Here is a 19,901-nt window from a genome sequence, read left to right on the forward strand (position 1 = left end):
CTTTAAATATTCCAAATTTTTTGATATCTCATTAAGTTGTAATTGTGATAATTTACAAATTCTAGGTCCTTCTTTCAGGAAAAGAAGTATACGCCTAACTACACCTAACATAACTAAATGCATACTGTCAAGTACGAAACCCGAAACACATGGAAAACCGTAGTCTACAAAAACACTTTTACCTAGTTGATGCGATGGCTGATACTTTTCTTGTGAAAAATCTTGATCACTTCTTTAAGCACATCCAATGTCATTAAATACAACTCTATTTTCTTTATACTCTCCTTCTACTATACACCTTTTACACGAATTATAACCATTGTGAGGTTTGATTGATTTAAGCATTGCTCTTGCAGGTGCATCACAACACAAATACTTTAACTTTACTTGAAACAAATGTCCATTGAAATTAAGACCATCCTCACTTAGTCCACTATACTCTTCTAAAAAATCATTTATAAAATCAGACACTGGATCTGGTTTATGAGTTCCACAACAAACAGCAACAAAGAATAAACTCAACCCACTAAACGAACAAAGTATCGTAAGTAACTACTTTTGAATAAAGGCAATCCATCAATATTAACAACAAGAGATATGGGATTTAAATCTTTAACATTGCCCTTATATGAATCAAGAAGTCTGGAAACTCCATTTGAAATTCCTAAAGGTAGTGATTCTACATACCTTGGAGATTTCAACAACGTTCTGCTATCTATGGGCAGGTCTTTATACCCATGATTTTTCAAGATGGATAACAATTCATTCATTGAAGCACGTGAGCATTTATTTTTAGTAGCCCATGAAGCAAACTGTTCCTGTAAAACATTACGGTACTTAAAGATATTATCATTTCCATAACTAAATTTTGTGTATGAATCTGATGGTGGTTCACTAAACAAACATTCTGATGATGCTGGCTGACTTGTATTATCTTTTTTTTCTTCATTTATAATTGATTCACTTTGGCAGAATGTTTGTTGAGGTAATAAATCATTTTCATCACTTGAGTATAAAGCTTCCTCTATAAAATTGTTTTGTTGGCGATTAAGATTGTAGATTAAGTTTACCTCTGGTAAAAAAGCAGTGGAGCCTACACCCTCACTTTTAAAAGTGTGGGGGCTTTTGGTGTTAAAGCCTCCCACCCCTAAAGTTTTAAGTATATTATTTCAAAATTCTAAATCTTGATAGTAGAAAATGACATCAAATGCAAGCAAAGATAATAAATCACTGCAAAATTAATATTTTATATTGTTTTAACTTGCCGAAACTAATTAAGATTCACTGTTTTTGAAAAAACCCACAAAACTCAACTTAATAGACCAGAATATTTTTTTTTATTAAATCAGAATGTTTTTAGTTGCGCTTTTTTTTACTGTTTTATACTGTTTTTTTATTATTAATTTTTTTATGTATTATTTTTATTATTTATTTGTGTCTTTTCAACTAATCTATTTATTTATAAAGCAGAGTGTACATAAATCAACTGATTTAGGGAAAACCTACAAGGAGTAGTAAACACATCAACTGATTTAGGGACAACTCACAAAGAGTAGAAAAAGGGTTTGGGTTAGGGCAGGGTTAGGGCAGGGTTGGAGTTGTGTATGTTTCCTTTGGTTTAGGACACCATCTCCTAAGGATTTGATTTGGGCCTGCAATATTTTATTTAATAAAAAAGAAAAAAATAATTTATTCTGGTCTCTTTAAAGCAACATAACATGGTAAAAAACACATATTCCTGTCTATACATATATATATATATATATATATATATATATATATATATATATATATATATATATATATATATATATATATATATATATATATATATATATATATATATATATATATATATATGTAAATTATGTTAGTGTATTTTACAAATAGAGTGCTCAATGTTCTTAAAGAACAGAGCAATAATTAATTAGTAAAAAACTAGTGTAATATATTTATATATATATATATATATATATATATATATATATATATATATATATATATATATATATATATATATATATATATATATATTATGTATATCCTTTTTTCCTATTGTTATTAAAAATAGAATTTATTCTTATTTTTAAAGTTGATGTTGTTAAAGTTATATTAATAACAGCATTATTCTTAGGTGTTTACTATTATTTAGGTGTTTACTTATTACTATGTGATTGAATATCATAGATTTTATTATATAATAGTTAAGCACTATTAAGCTTAAGCTAATTAACTTCTTAAGAACTAGATATTAATACAGTTTTGAAATACAAATTACTTAAAAAAAACAAGATAATTTGTTTAAACAAATATAATTATATTTGTCTAAACATCTTATAGACATACCAGCCTATATTTCATCAGTCTCATAGAAAATAAATTTTTATTATTAAACTGATTCGATAAGCTATTTTATTGACAAAAAATATTTTAATTAACCGAATGTAATTGCGACGAAAAAAAGTCCACCCAAAGTTAACGAAACATTTATAATTCCGATTTTAAAAAATGTTAGTTAGAACCGAAGTTGTTATAACGTTGTAATTCGATGAAAAGAAACGTTTGTGTAACTAACGTTACCACAATGTTATGATTCCGATAAAAAATAACGTTAGTGTAACAAATATTACCATAATGTTGTAATTTAGATGACAAATAACGTTAGTGTAACTAACGTTACCACAATGTTGTAATTCGGATGAAAAAAAAACGTTAGTGTAACCAACGTTAATACAACGTTGTATTTCCGATGATAATTGGAGTTAGTGTTGCCGATGTTATTACAACGTTATTACAACGTTATAACACAAACGTTACAAAACCACCGTTAGTACAACGTTGAAATTCTGATGAAAAATAACGTTAGTAAATATAACGTTATTACAACGTTAAATATAGTTGGTCGACGTCACCCAACATAACCTATCCTTAATCCAACGTTGGTTCGACGTTGGGTGCCCACTGGGTTAATATTAAGTAATATTTTTTTATTGTATTTTATTTTGTTTTAAATTATTCTAATTAGCTGGTTTAGTTATATTGACTTTTAAAGCATAAAAATTTGTTTGGACATATAAATAGATGGACTTTTAACGCGTAGACCAGAGGCAAATGTTAAAATACGACGCGAGTTATAATTTTTAACGTCTATGTTTGAAATAACTTTACGAAATAAACAGTATTTGGCCGACGTTTTTTCTTCTATAATTTCTTTCACTAAAACATTTTATTACCCGTAAAACACTATAGAAAATACCAATGTATTCTATGTACGTAATTAAGAATATCTCGAGATATTATTATTGAGACATGATCATGTCTTTGAAAATATTTCAATTGATACTTAAGCTTTAATTAGTGATTGCTTATTTGTACAAAAAACTTAGACGTCAAAAGTATTGTTTTTATAAATATGCATTATGTCATGTATTGGACTTTTTCAAAAACACTATTTTTTATATCACATTGTGATATAAAAACTTCACATTGTGGTATAAAAATATTGTGATATTATTATGAATGTTGTAAAGTAAAAAGTCTTGTTTGAGTATTATAAAGTAAACCCAGAACAGACGATAAGTAGTTAGCCCGATTCTAATAACCAACTATTAGCTACAGTTGGGCCGAATGATGGCTATTTAGATGGTACCGTGAAAAGAACGTAACGCTTTTACCAACACTTAGCCAACTGTTTTATAAACAGTTGGTACCATTACTAGCCCAAATTTATGATTTTTTTCGCAATTTTTTAAATTCGCTTTTGCAACTTAATTGAAAGTGTAAATGTTATAAAATGTTTGCAACTACCTTTACAACTTGACGTAATGGTGAAAAATGAGTTGTATATTTGAAATCAATACGAGATATGCTATACAAAAAACAAATTGTTTGCTCGGTACCAGAAATTTTTTTTTGTTTACTTGTGTAATGCAGCAATAATCATTGCAATAATAACAGTAGTAATAACAATAACAACTACAATTATAATAACAACAGTAGAAATTTACAACAGTAACAATAATAATAAACTAGCAGTAAGCAACCCCTAATACGGGTTATGAGGAATTAAATCATTATTAACAAAACGCATTATTAATTTGATATATTATCTAAAGAATTAAATAAAAATTTATCTATAAATAATATTTTAACTTTGACTCCCTATAAGCAATGTCATTGCTTATAGTTAACGGCACAAAGACCGCATTAACATCAATTAAGTTCTTTTTAAAATCTGTCACAACACAGGTACCAGAAATAGAATATCATGTAAAGCCTGCGAATACTTAAAAAAATAAATAAAAAAAATAAAAAAAATTACAATTGTTAATTAAAAAAGTATTATTTGCATTTTATTGTTAGTAGAATTAAGATAATAATATAACAGAAAATATAAAGAATAAAAAAACAGCTATAACAGCTGTCTATCAACACAAAACACAGTTAAAAAAGCGCATTGCATAAAATATTTGTAAGCACACATTACTGTCTCCAGAGAAATTAAAAAAGAAAAGCTTATAAAACGGCTAGACAACACAATGTAGTAACACTGGCAAATAACATCACAACTTAATAAGATATTTTTCTAACTAAAATACTTGGACTAAAAAAGATTTTATTTATTACAATATTTGAACAATCGATATATAAATGGTCATTATCAATTGTGGTATTAAGAAATACTTAAGAGCTCAGTAATTACTTAAGTGTTATTAATCTCCTCTCTAAGAGAGAAAGAGAGGGAGAGAAAGAAAGTGTTTCCAAAGCAGCATGTTAAAAAAAAGTAAAAATACACGCAATAAATAGTAGTAACTGGTTTTATTATGTTACCAGTAAACAAAATTATTTTTACCTTGATTTAATTTCCAGAATTTCTTAATTAAACTCCAGCTTCTCTCTAGCTGTTGACTAATGATTAATAGAGTAAATTTCACATATTTGCAAAAGATGTGTTAATTTAATTTAGTACAAAAAATGTGTTATAAATTTACAAAATTAAAACCATGTTCCAATAGTAAGCAAACTAATTAAGTGATGAAAATGGCAGCTAAAAAAAATAAAAAACATAATTATGTTTGAAATTATATAAAAATATAAAATCATTTAAATTCAAAACTGTTATTATTTGATACTATAAAAAGTAAAATTCATACTTTGCTTTGTTCAAAATTGTCTAAAGTAAAATCAAATTAACAGACATAACACTGCTTAACACTGAATTCTGGCAAGTAAGTTTTCTGCTTGCTTAGCAGCATTACTTATATTTCAACTACGATTAATTTCATCATGCCTAGATCTATCTCTTTCACTTGACAACAACTATTTTCTAGTTGCTCATTAGCATTTACATTATTAACTTATTTGGGGCCTAATATTATCCACTTCAATTTCACTCTTATCATTAAATATGTTACCAGTAATATTACTATTGTTACAACTGAATAATAAAAAATGTAAAAGAATCTTACAAATTGTGATCTTTTCTAATTAAAGACTATATTTAAACTTAAGATTTATTGAAATCCATAACTTTTTATGTTTATATACATAAGCCGTTTGTCAAAAATACTAAACATTATTTATTTACATCACTGCTTTTTAATTTAACAAAGAATCTAGACTACAATGCACAAAATTATTTAAAATAACAATACTGTGTTCTTCTATATCGCATAAATCCATCAGATGATAAATCTGAAATGAAAAAATGTAACAAGTAAGTAAATACAAAGAAAAACATCATATCTGAATCAAAAATCAATGTATCAATAGATTATTGGCAATAGCAATAAGAACATAGAAGTAGTCGTTTAGGGAAGTGCTAAAAATAATACAATATAAGATATACCTACATCTATAGTTCGGTTACTCTCAAACACAAAATGCATACATATAAATTATTATATGATAACATATATATGTATATAAATAAATATATATATATATGTATATATATATGTATATATATATATATATATATATATATATATATATATATATATTTATATATTTATATATAAATATATATATATATAAATATATATATATATATAAATATATATATATATAAATATATATATATATATATACATAAATATATATATATATATATATATATATATGTTTATATAAATATATATATATAATTATATATATATACTTGAGCATATATGTATATATATATATGTATATATAACATAAATATATATATATATATATATAAATATATATATATGTATAAATATATATAAATATATATATATATATATATATAAAAATATATAGGAAAATAAAAATATATATATACAGATATATAGATATATATAAAAACACATACATATATAAAGTCGGTTAATGGTTGGCACGGATGCTCCCTACAATTAGATTTTACTAATCTCTTAAGAATTTAAATTCCTAGTTTTAAAAGGGAATTGAAGCTTTTTTGAGTACAACTTCGTTTTAATATTTTTCGGGTGTGGCGGAATAGTGTCGCAAAATTTTGATTGTCGCAAATGTGAAAAATAAATTGTGTCGCAAATTGTCGCATTATTGATTGTCGAATAACAGAAAAAGAAATAATTTCGCAAATGAATTTAATGAATAGTGTCGAAAATAGAAAAAGAAATAAGGTCGCAAAGGTGTTTAATGAATAGTTTCGAAAACAAAAAAAAGGAGTAGTGTCGCAAATGAATTTAATGAAAAGTGTCGAAATGTAAATGCTTTATGCTATAAAGGAATGCAAAACAAGTACGCAATTCTGATAATACCTATTTGCGACACTACCCCTTTTTTTGGTTTTCGACACTATTCATTAAATTCATTTGTGACACTATTCTTTTTTGTTTTGTTTTCGACACTATTTATTAAATTCAATTGCGACGCTATTTCTTTTTTTGTTGTTGCGACATTAGGTTTTTTTTTAATATATTTGACACTATTCCAAAGTTCATTTTTCAATACTATACCTGTCACCCATTTTTCAGTATTTGAATTTTTTTCACAGTTAAAGTTCCAGAATAATTATATAACTTAAAAATCTTTTGTTATATAGGGCAGTTATTGAATGAATAAACTATTTTTTTAATACATCACAATACTTTAAATAGTAAAGTTCTTTTTTTAATTCGATAGATAAGACTGTCGTCATTTAATTCGATAGATAAGACTGTCGTAAAATCAAATACAAATCTTTCCACGTGACGCAAATGTTTCCGATTGTTAGGTTTTTGTTATTTATAACAATTGATGGCGTGGATATCTTTGCTTTTAAACGGAGTAAAAAAACCATCTTACTAATACATGCTTGACCAAAGATATATGAATTAATGGACGTTTAATGCTTACTTATAGACAGGGAACATTAAGAACTATATAGAACTTATTATGCACTAGCACGGCGGTTATTTTTTACTGTTTTTCTCCCAAATGCTATTTTTAAAAACTGGCAAAATTTATCGAAACTTGATCTAAAACGTCCGCAAATGATTATTTTTTTTGCAAAATTGCAAAATAATATAATCTTTAGCATTGATTTATAGTCTGGGGCCAATCCTATAAAACTTTTACAATATTGTAAATTTTACAATGTAATGACGCGGAAAATAGTGTAACTACACTAAAAATTGTGTAATTACATTGTAAAATTTAACGCGTCCTATAAAACAATGATGTTTTTATGTAATTGGCGTTTTTTTGTAAAATCGAAAATGCTCACTTGATTTGTTTTTTCCTATCCTTTCCCTTTCCCGTTGAAAAACGGATGAGTGGAAACTCGCCTTTAATGATAAAAACATTTAAATGTTTTGGTTTTTTCTTCAAATTTATTTTTTAAATAATTTAAAAACTATAGTTTTATTTACAGATAAATAAGATAAAAACTTTAGAATAAACATAATAATACGGCAGAACTTTAGAATAAACATAATAATACTTTAGAATAAACATAATAATAATGCAGCGTCAGGGGCTACCGGAACATAATTAAAATTAGCGGATGGAATGAATGGTATGCTGTTCTGATTTTTCGGGTTCTGTATGTTTGGAACATTAATTATACTTACTCTCAGACCAGTTGAGAAAAAGGATAGCTCCTGAATAAAGGAATGCTATTGAGTAATTTGCTTTTTAGTGTCATTTTTAATTCTAATTATTACTTTTAATTATGGTTTTAATTATGGCTTGACTTTCTTGTTGCATAAATTAACAACATAAATAAAAAAACATAATCATAGTTTGTCATCTTGTAATTCTATCAAAAGGAGATTGTTTTCTATACAATAATTACATGAAAACAAAACAAAAAAAATTAGTTAAAAGACTAATAATTTTATGCAAATGCTAACAAAAGAACAGAAAACTGTAATGGCTAATTTCATTTTCCAAAAAAAAGAGAAAATGATAAAGAAGAAAACTGGTAAAGAAGTTAAAAAACTTATAGTGGCTCGTGGTCTTTCTTCGTCACTGTTGAACATTCAAAGAAACTTTAGAAATCTGGTGCTGAAGGTGGCCAACTTTCTGACTATGAGTGCACTGTGATGGACATTATCGGAAAAGAATCAGCGCATATTCTCCGAGTCAAAGTTAATGACATTAGAGTTGGAAAGAAGGTTTCGACAAATAAACTCACTTGCCAATCTAAATGAAGATTTCAAATGACTTTGTAAACATCCCAGACTCGGTTTTGCATTGCTATAAGAAAATTAATTTTCGCATAAGTGTAGAGAATTTAAAAACTTTATTTTAATTTGTTAAAATTGTTATTGATAAAAATATTCCAAATAAAAATTACATGGATGTTTAAATTATGTAGTAGATGTGCTGTGGTTGATAATTGAAATCTGTGTAAAATAAAATTTAAAGTGTTTTCATTTAAATTTTAAACAAATTCTCTAATTTATAAATATCTCAATTGGGCAAGAATCAAGTACATCAAATTCTGACATTGTTTTGCCATTTAATCCAGTGCCTATACTAAATCCGTCACTAAAATGTCTTTCGAAACAGTTCTCAAGTCTTTTTTTGCAAGATAAATTTCCCAGAATATACCAGTTATCTCAACAAGCTCTATTAGAATTGCTCTGTAAGAAGTTTATTTTAAAAGAGTTGTAAAACCTATATAATAACTATGTATTACTCTTTATTCCTATGTGCCCAGCCAAATAATAATATAGCTACTTTTTGTCAAGTAGTCAATCTATAATAATGTAACTTTGTGATTTTTAAAATACTTAACATTAATTGATAATATCTAAAGCAAGCAAAAATTAATTCATTTGAAATTGTAAACGCTATAAAACACAAGTCTCTATTTTTTGTTACAACTATCGGTAAAAATTTTTCAAAACGATAGGCATCATCATCAACTAAGATCTTTTCGGATAACGAGTACGGTGCATTTAAGAAAGCTAAGATAAAGCAGGAGCCGGACATGCTAAAAAAAGAACTGAGTACAGGGCTGAACGCCATCTGATGGAGAAAACTCGATTTAAGGCCAAAATGAAAAAAATAATTCTTGAGCAACAACATCTCCATGATCAGATCCAGTATGTAACGCATCAAAATGTTGAAACATTCAAGCCGAATAATCTTTTTCAGTCAGAACCATAGATAAAATTTAATTATTTTTTGAAAAAATTCCGTATCAAAAAGAATTCTTTGTTCGAAAGTTTAATTGTGGCGGCATAATTGCTTAAAAATTTTTTTTATTTAATTATAAAATTCTATGTGTAAACTTAACATTAAATAAATCTGCAAAATTTCACAGCTGCTAATGAGTTGACGCTTGAAGAATATTTTATATTTATTTCAATATAAATTTTTATCATTAGTGTCAGGTAAAAATTAAGTAGATATCAACATCCCTTAGTTCCGGCATATCTCATTTATCTAAACAGTACAATATAAGTAAATACAAAATTTTTTATTCTATTCAAGCAAACTGTACAAAATTTATTTGAACGAAGCAGAATATAATAAACTAGGAAAAAACACAAAATTTTAGTTTCACTGAAGTACATTTTTTAAATTTACATTAGTTGAACAACTGCAAATTTTGATCGCAGCGTACACCTGCGATCAAAATTTGCACCTTAATGCACATGTTGAGAATCATACAAGCACATACGATTAGTTTTGCCGCACTTTTCACTTTACGAAATCGAATTGGAATTTGTAGAGAGTGAAACCTGTGTTTCAAAATCCCAAAATATCGCTTGATCGCATTTCAATTTTTTGATGTGCATCATTGAACCAACGCTTGGAAGCTGTATGGTTGTCACTGTAAGGTTTGATGAGCCAATTATTACAGGGATAGCCTTGGTCACCTAAGATAACTCTCCTGTAAAAATTTGCTCACCTTATACTTCAAAAGCGTCTCAAAGTGTTGATTCATGTAACACCTAAAATGTTTTAAAAAGCAATCTAAATTTTTCAGACTAGCTAGTTATTGTTGTACTAAGTATTCTAAAGGTGAATAGGCAGTGCAGATTATATAATATATTTGAGAGAATGCATCTTCATCTTTTGATGGAGGGATGATTTGTACGTGACTACAGTATATGCAACCACACACACTTAGAATCTATGCCACAGTTTAGAACTTACTGGATAGGCTGTCAACAGGATCAGACCAATGAACAACTTCTTCTCGTCGACAAAACAAACTGTCCAAGACTGCATGAACTGCTTGATGGCCAGTGTCTTTTCCAACACCATAGAAATTTCGCTCAACATGATAGAATGATGCAGTTCCTGAAATTTAGGAAGTCTGTTTTAAACTACTTTAAATACTATTGGGAAAAGAGCTTATTTGAATTATACAAATGAGTAATATTTCCAACCACACAAAAACCTACTAGTGTAAAACACAAGTTTTACAGAAACTAAAAAAAAATTAAAACTGTTGGAATGTTTGCAACCTTTTCAGAAATAATAAATTAAATCTTGAAACTTACTTATTCAAAACAAAAATTTAAACCGGTAAAGTCAAGTTATCATTAAAAATAATAAAATATAGCTAGAAAATGTAGAATTATTTTAATTTGATCTCGTGGGGACAACTTTTTGTTTCTCTGAGTTGGATGATGCAGATCATCTTTGAGCATTTCTTCAAGGTTATCAGAAACGGAAACAGGGACTCGGTACCACTCACGAAAGGCAGATTCATAGATATTCTCTTGAAACTTGCTTTCTTGAAACTATTTGATGTGTTAATATATATATATATATATATATATATATATATATATATATATATATATATATATATATATTAATATATATATAAATATATATATATATATTTATATATATATATATATATATATATATATATATATATATATATATATATATAATATATATATATATATATATACATATATATATATATATATATATATATATATATATATATATATATATATATATATATACTATATATATATATATATATATATATATATATATATATATATATATATATAGAACCCTTAGATGTTGTCCGAAAGTTTTTTCGATATTTTGTTGACAAAAAGTAAAAATTAAAATGCAAGACCGGAATTTTTTTTTTTAATAATGATAGACTGCCTGCCCCAACCAAACCCTCAGTCGATGTAGCAGCACTCCCTTGCGGGTCAGGCTATTTGTCAGTCGATGTAGCAGCACTCCCTTGCGAGTCAGGCTATTTGTCAGTCGATGTAGCAGCACTCCCTTGCGAGTCAGGCTATTTGTCAGTCGATGTAGCAGCACTCCCTTGCGAGTCAGGCTATAAGATAGTCGATGTAGCAACACTCCGCGCATGATTTACAGTAAAAAAAATAAAAATAAAAACATTTTATTAAAAAAAATAAAAATAAAAACATTTTATTAAAAAAAATAAAAATAAAAACATTGTTTATATTGTTAAAAACATTCAAAATGTTATAAAAACATTCAGAATGTTTTAAAAAACATTCTGGTCAATTAAATTTGCGTTTTTGTGGTTTTTTTAAAAAACGATTAATTTGTAATTAAATTAATGGTTTTTACTTTCGTCCAACACGGAAATGTTGGATGAAAGTCAAAAGTAATTAAAAGTGACGTATGTGTTGGCATAAGAATCACTTTTTTCCTTCCGCTCTTCCTAAAGCCAACAAACTATAGAACTATATATATATATATATATATATATATATATATATATGTATATATATATTTATATATATGTATGAATATAAATATTATATCATTGCATTTTTACTAAAGAATGTAACTTGTAATTAATAATTTGAAATCTAAGAATATACTGTTGAATTTTACCTGTCGAGGTGGTCTGTCAGAAAATCCTTTTGAAAATCTAAGAGATCTTCAAGATCTAACTCTGACGCAGTACTGTTTATTTTACAGGGCTAATAAAAAAAATATTATTGTGTTTTAACAACAAAACTTTGTTCTATAGTGTCATTTTTTATTGTAATAACTGCTGAGTTTTAAATTAAAAAAAAAAACGCAATGTTGGGGTAGTGCTACAGTTAAGTAACCTATAATAAATTTATTTTTCCGCTTGTTGCGCTCTCGTCAGAGGAGATTTTTTAAACATTAGGAATATTAAGTGAAATAATAAAAGAAAAAAGATTGCTGACCCATGCCAAACCCTTAGTCGATGTAGCAGCACTTCCTTGTAGGAGCAGGCTATAAGATAACCGATGTAGCAACACTCCCTTATAGCAACAGGCTATAGGATAGTCGATGTAGCAGCAACCCCTGGTAGCAGCAGACTTTAAGAGAGTCGATGTATGTATTGAAGCCAATAGATATTCCTTATGTTTATATTAAAAAGTTACTACTTTTAGCAAGTCTTCACATAAGAACGCAACAAGCAAAAAAATAAAATTATTTTAGATTGTTTAACTGAAGCTTTACCCCCATCTTGGGTTTATTTATAGCTTTACTTCCTTATGATATAAATTCTTGGCAACTTTGAATAATTTTTAATACAATTCTAAACAACTAAAAGCAGAATATAATAAACTAACACAATTTAAAAAATTTAATTTTCGTATTATACTTTGTATTACTTTGAGGTGTACTCTGAAGTTACTCTAACACAAAAACAAATAATTACAAAATGTGTTATTGTTTGTCTGAGCATCTCTCTTAAGTATTTCTATTAACAAACACTAATGAAACAAAGGTTTCATTAGTGTTATTTAATAGAAGATAAGAAATGTTTCAAATTAAAAAAAAATGCGTTGATGTATTCTTAGCAACTCTCTGACTAAGAGACTTAGCAAAATGTTTAATGTTGTTTGCAGTTTAAAAAAATCTTTTGTTTTTAAAATAGCTTTATAGATTGCGAAAGTTCCCAACAACCCAGTGTGCACGGTACGTTTTTAAAACGTTTTTTAGACGTTTTTATAAGGTTTAAACCTAATATATATATATATATATATATATATATATATATATATATATATATATATATATATATATATATATATTTATATATATATTAATATATATATATATATATATATTTATATATATATTAATATATATATATATATATATATATATATATATATATATATATATATATATATATATATATATATATATATATATATATATATATATATTAACACATCAAATAGTTTCAAGAAAGCAAGTTTCAAGAGAATATCTATGAATCTGCCTTTCGTGAGTGGTACCGAGTCCCTGTTTCCGTTTCTGATAACCTTGAAGAAATGCTCAAAGATGATCTGCATCATCCAACTCAGAGAAACAAAAAGTTGTCCCCACGAGATCAAATTAAAATAATTCTACATTTTCTAGCTATATTTTATTATTTTTAATGATAACTTGACTTTACCGGTTTAAATTTTTGTTTTTATTTGGTTTACTTCCCCACTGGGAAGTAAACCAAATAAAAAATTATTATTGTTTTCAGTATTTTACTTATTTTCAATATCTTCGATATACTTTTACATTTTTAACTTGATAAAATTCATTATATATTACAATTTTACACACCTCTCGGGCGGTGTAAAATTGTAGTTTACATAATTGTAAAATTGTACACAAAAAATTGCCATAAACTTTTTTTAGGATTGTGTAATTTTAAAATGTCTACTATGTAGACATTGTAAAATTACATTATAAAAATAGCATTATAAAAAATTACATTACAAAAAGTTTATATTAATTTTAATTAATTTTCTAAAAGGAGCATTAATATCGAACAATTTATTTATAGTGTTCATAGTTTTAAGTAGCAAGCTATTACAGTCATTATCACAAGACTCTTTGGCAACCTTACCATTAAAATTTTTTTTTTAAATCAGATAAAAATGATGCCTCATTAAATACTTTGCAGTTTCTTTCATAAACAGCTGGTTTTTAGTTAGATTATTCTTTTTCATTTTTATAATGATTCATTTTATCTTATATTTTTTTGAACATGTTTATCAACAGTCATACAGTTAGTTGAAGAATTATTTGACCATTTTAGACATTTTAGAGATTTTAGACAAAACAAAAAGAAACATTTGCGTCACGTGGAAACTTTTATTTGATTATTCATAAAATTGACGACAGTCTGATCTATCCAATTAAAAAAATAACTTTACTATTTAAAGTATTGTGAAATATTAAAAAAATATTTTATTTATTCAATAACTCCTGTATATAACAAAAGGTTTTTAAGTTATATTATTATTCTAGAACTCTACCTGAAAAAAATATTTAAATACTGAAAAATGGGTGACAGGTATAGTATCGAAAAATGAACTTTGAAATAGTGTCGAATATATTAAAAAGGACCTATTGTCGCAAAAAAAGAAGGAATAGCGTCTCAAATGAATTTAATGAATAGTGTCGAAAACAAAAAAAAAAGAATAGTGTTGCAAATCGGTAATATCAGCAATTGCTTACTCGTTTTGCTTACCTTTATAGCATACGGCATTTCGACACTATTCATTTAATTCATTTGCGACACTCTTCATTCACATTTCGACTATTCATTAAATTCATTTGCGACACTACTCCTTTTTTTGTTTTCTACACTATTCATTAAACTCCTTTGCGAGTTTATTTATTTTTCTATTTTCGACACTGTTAATTAAATTCATTTGCAACATTGTTCCTTATTCTGTTATTCGACAATTTGCGACACAATTCCTTTTTCATTTTTTCGACAATCAAATTTTCGACAATCAAAGTTTTGCTTCACACCCAAAAAATACCAAAATAAAGTCAAAAAAGCTTCAACTTCCGTCAAAAATGACTTTTGACGTCAAAGTTTTTTTTACAAATAAGCTATCGCCAATTAAAGCTTAAGTGTCAATTGAAATAAGGTAAGTGTGGGTATTAAGGCCCACCTAAAAAAATGAAAATGTAAAGAAATGCTGATTTTTTTTTGCTGCCAGTGATAAAACCAGATAACTCTAATATTTTAATGTCGAAAAAAGTTTCACAATTTATTTTTTCCCTAAGTTTGGATTAGTGGGCCTTATTACCCGCCGGGCCTTAATACCCACACTTACCTTATTTTCCAAAACATGATCATGTCTCAATGATAAATTCTCGAGATATTCTAAATTCCGTACATGTTTCGCGGCGATCTAATATAAGAGTACAAATTATTGAACAATATAAAAATCTCAAGCATTCTTCGTCTCGAGCATTTTTTAGTAACCGTATTGGGAATAAATGGAATACACTACCGATTCATGTGGTGAATGCGCAGTTTTTGAACTCTTTTAAAGCAAGACTTGATATATTTTTATTATAAATTTTTTGAAATTTGTTAAACTCAAATTTTTTTATATAAAATTTTGATTTTTAGGAAATTGTAAATTGTTATTAATAAAATAAAGAGTAGTGTAGGCTGTCATAACGTATATATAACCATGGTAACCATATATGTGTTTCGCGATTTTATTCACTACAGCATCTATATTACATTTACTATTACTATAAAACTTTAAAGTAAAACATCGACGTCACGCTGAAAAAAATACTAAAATATGAAATAAGAAGCAGAGTATGTAATAAGAAGTAATCTAAATTATGTGGTTAAAGGTGATGCGGTTTACAACAAAATGTAACTACGTGTTAAAACACGTAAACAAAGTGTTATTACGTGTTAAAACGTTTTTTAAACGTGTAAAACACGCCTTGTCCCTGCTATTTGAAGTTTTAAAAAGTGCTTTTGAGGTAAATTTCTAATAGTCTATTATTATATCTAATATAATAATAAATACCTGTTGCGCACAAATAGTACCCTTTTATAGCCTTCATGCAAAACTAAGCTTGAGCATTTTAAAATTGCTTATCGCGCACCTCATATCTGGAATAAGTTTTTATTACTTAATCAAAGTATTATTGACTTTGAAAACTTAAATGGCTTTAAAAAAGCTATTAAAAAGAGTATTTTAAAGTACAAAAATTTGCTTACTGATTTTTTCTTAATTTGTTCAATGCTAGCTTCTTATATAAACTCTTATTTTTTAGCATACTTGAGTATATTTTTCAAACATTGCGTTAGCAATAAACGTGGTAATATTAAGAAAAAGTAACGATATATGTTTGTATAATTGTTATCTTACATTTTGATACAATTATAATGTAACAATTTAACGTGAAAATTATATATATATATATATATATATATATATATATATATATATATATATATATATATATATATATATATATATATATATATATATATATATACATACATATATATACACACACACATGTACTAAAGACTATTATTAATATATATATTAGACCAATTTAAAAATTTTTGGTCCTAAAAATAAAGTAAGAAAACATCAATTTCTGTTGATGTTTTAAACACGAAATATTTTTTGTTTAAAAAAAGATATATATATACATTTATATATATTTTAATATATATATATATATATATATATATATATATATATATATATATATAAATATATATAAATAAATATATATATATATATATACATATGTATATATATATATATATATGTATATATATATATATGTATATATATATGTGTATATATATATATATATATATATATATATATATATATATATATATATATATGTATATATATATATATATATATATATATATATATATATATATATATATATATATATATATATATATATATATGTATATATATATATATGTATATATATATATATGTAAATATTCATATACATGTATATATATATAAAACTTGAAATATTTTTAATAATAATTATAAATTAATTAAAAGTTATTTGTCATCCAAATTAACAATATTCTGTTGTACAACCGACGCTCAGTTGTAAAACGTACGCTAGAAAATTTTTTGATTAAAAATCAGTTATTGTGTAACTGTTGTACAACAGTTAGACTGTCGTACTGTTGTACAACAATTGGAAGCAATTACAACAGTTGTAATTGTTTTCAAATGTTGTTACTGCTAAAGTTGTTGAAAGTTTAAAATAATAGCTGAGTTACATTTTACCAGTGTATTGATGTAAACTTTTCGGTAAAATTTGATTCAAAATTTTCCGATAAAATTTACTGTAAATTAAGGGTAAATTTTAAATTGAGGAGGGTAAATTTTCCTAAAAAAATTAAAAAAAAAAAAAAATATTAAAATAAATGAAGAAAAATTCAAAGACTTTCCAGGCTGTAATTTTTACCTTCGTAACACTAACACAGTGATGTTTAAAATTTTACATATTTTGAGATTAATAATCTAATAACTGTTTAAAAATTCATTTAGTATTAAGGTTAAAAATTTTTATAATATAGATGTATTTGTAATTAAATGCTTTATTATTTACTTATAGCAGGGACAGATCTAGCATTTTTTGGTCTTTAAGATAACTTCCAGGCATAGAGGAAATTCCAATTATTTATATGTTGATTCTTATATCAAAAAGCCCCCAAAATTTCTCTCCAAAATTTCTATGCTTTAAACGTAAGAGTTACAAGTAAATGAAATATATTTTTTTAATATTAATTATTATTATTATTTAGTATTATGTATGTATTTTGTCATAAAGAATTTTTTTTACAAAATTAGGCTTTTACAAAATGTATATACACGGCTGGGGCAAGAAAAAGACAAATTCAGTCTTATCACCAAGCCCCTTCAAAGCAAGAATATAAATAGCAAAAAAAAAAGTATTACCGTTATCACAATGTAATACATGCAAAAATAGAACTTTACACAAATAGTGAGTGGAAATATAAAAATAATTACTGATAGACTGGACAAATTGAAAATGAACTAAATGTAAACAAAGTAAATATGAAAAATATTGAAATAGACTTAAACGATGTGAAAGAAAGTCTCAACTTTCAAGAAGAAAAAATAAAAGAAGAATTAAAACAGATAAGGAAAAAATATGACCTTGAAATTAAAAATATAAACAAGAACTGACTTAGAAAACCGCTCTCGTCGAAACAACATTAGAGTCGATGGTCTAAAAGATTCACCAGGAGAAAGTTGGAGTGATTGTGAGAAATCTGTGAAAAAAATATTTACAAACAACCTTAAAATTTCAACTGAAATTATTATGGAACGAGCACATCGAGTTGGGTCGTACAAAGAAGCTAAAACACCAAGAACTATCGTAAAACTTTTAAACTACCATGATAAAATTAAAATTTTAAGTTCACTTAAAAACCTTAAAGGAAGTGGAATATTTATAAATGAAGACTTTGCTAAAGAGACGATGGAAGAGAGAAAAAAACTTTGGCAAGAAGTTAAAAATCTTCGCAACCATGGTAAATACGCAATAATTGAATTTAATAAAGTTTTTTGTCGTGAATTTAGAAAATAAGAAAATTTTTTGCGTATAATTAAGATAAAGTTTTACGTAAGTTTAGGCGATCGAAACAAAGTTAATTCTTTTAAGAGTCATTTTTTGTAAGAATCAGGCAGTCAATGGAAGCGACCTCCTCCAAATTGCTTGAATTTTTTATATATTGATCAGAATATAGAAAAAACCTGTTGGGGAAAAAAAAAAATTTCAAAAATGTTTCGTTCACTCGGAATCTGGGCTTAAATTTTTGAGATTTTTTTAAAAATTTTTAGAAATTTAGTTTTTGCCACCTTTGAACCCATTTTTTTGGCAAGGCAAAAAGTTGCACATAGCTTTTGTAGTTAATATCAGACGTAACCCAAAAGCTCTCTCCAAAAAATATAAAAAAGTTGCGTGACACTGTGCGGTTGGCTAATTATCATAGTTCAAAAGTACAAAATCAATCAGTTTTGTCAACTTTTAATCGGAGTTAATTCTAGCGGCGAAGTGTTGCACACAATTTTTCTTTTAGGATTTGAAATTATCAAAGGTATTGAGTCTAAAAATGCAAAGAAAGTTATGTGATACCTAAGGCCTATTAATATATTAAGGCTTGAAATTGGAAAAAAATGTTTTAGTATACTTACAAAATGAACCATTACGGCAGAGGCGCTTAGTTTTGTAAAAATGTAAACATATCCAACTGTCAATACAAAAAGGTCCTAACATTATAATAAAAAAAATTCGTGTGATCTTTAGATATTAAGTTAAAAATAAAGGTACAAATTGTTAAAAATGATTAAGTACGAAGAGATATTTTTTTGGACACACAGATGAGGTTTTCGCTCACAATAAAATTTCTATCATCCAAAATTAGCATTTAGCATTACACAAAACATTGCACGTAATGTTAAGAAAAATTTAAGCGTTTCTGACTATGATATAGAAATCATAACAATTGAAATAAATAATAATAAAAAACAATACATGATCAGAAGTGAATTATTTAAATTTACGTCATAACCAAATAACTTGTGGTGATCGAATGGAAGAAGAATCGCTGATATCACGATTGTGGAGAAACAAGTTAGTGGGCGGTTGTTTACTTTACCATA

The 19,901-nt window shown here is 26.1% G+C and overlaps 1 protein-coding gene across 2 annotated transcripts in view; it reads right to left on the reverse strand.

Annotated features, from left to right (window-relative positions):
• The window catches only part of LOC136080868 (uncharacterized), a 5,726-nt gene extending 4,540 nt beyond the window's left edge, over positions 1 to 1,186 (reverse strand). The window contains exon 1 of one of the 2 annotated variants that reach the window (XM_065798207.1): positions 1 to 1,186. This exon is cut by the window's left edge and continues 1,258 nt beyond it. The gene's annotated coding sequence lies outside the window, so the exon portion shown is untranslated. The other variant, XM_065798208.1, reaches the window with a different exon arrangement.
• Between the last annotated feature and the right edge of the window lie 18,715 nt (positions 1,187 to 19,901).

The sequence above is a fragment of the Hydra vulgaris genome, chromosome 05 (genome assembly GCF_038396675.1).
Source record: "Hydra vulgaris chromosome 05, alternate assembly HydraT2T_AEP".
Lineage (NCBI taxonomy): Eukaryota > Metazoa > Cnidaria > Hydrozoa > Anthoathecata > Hydridae > Hydra > Hydra vulgaris.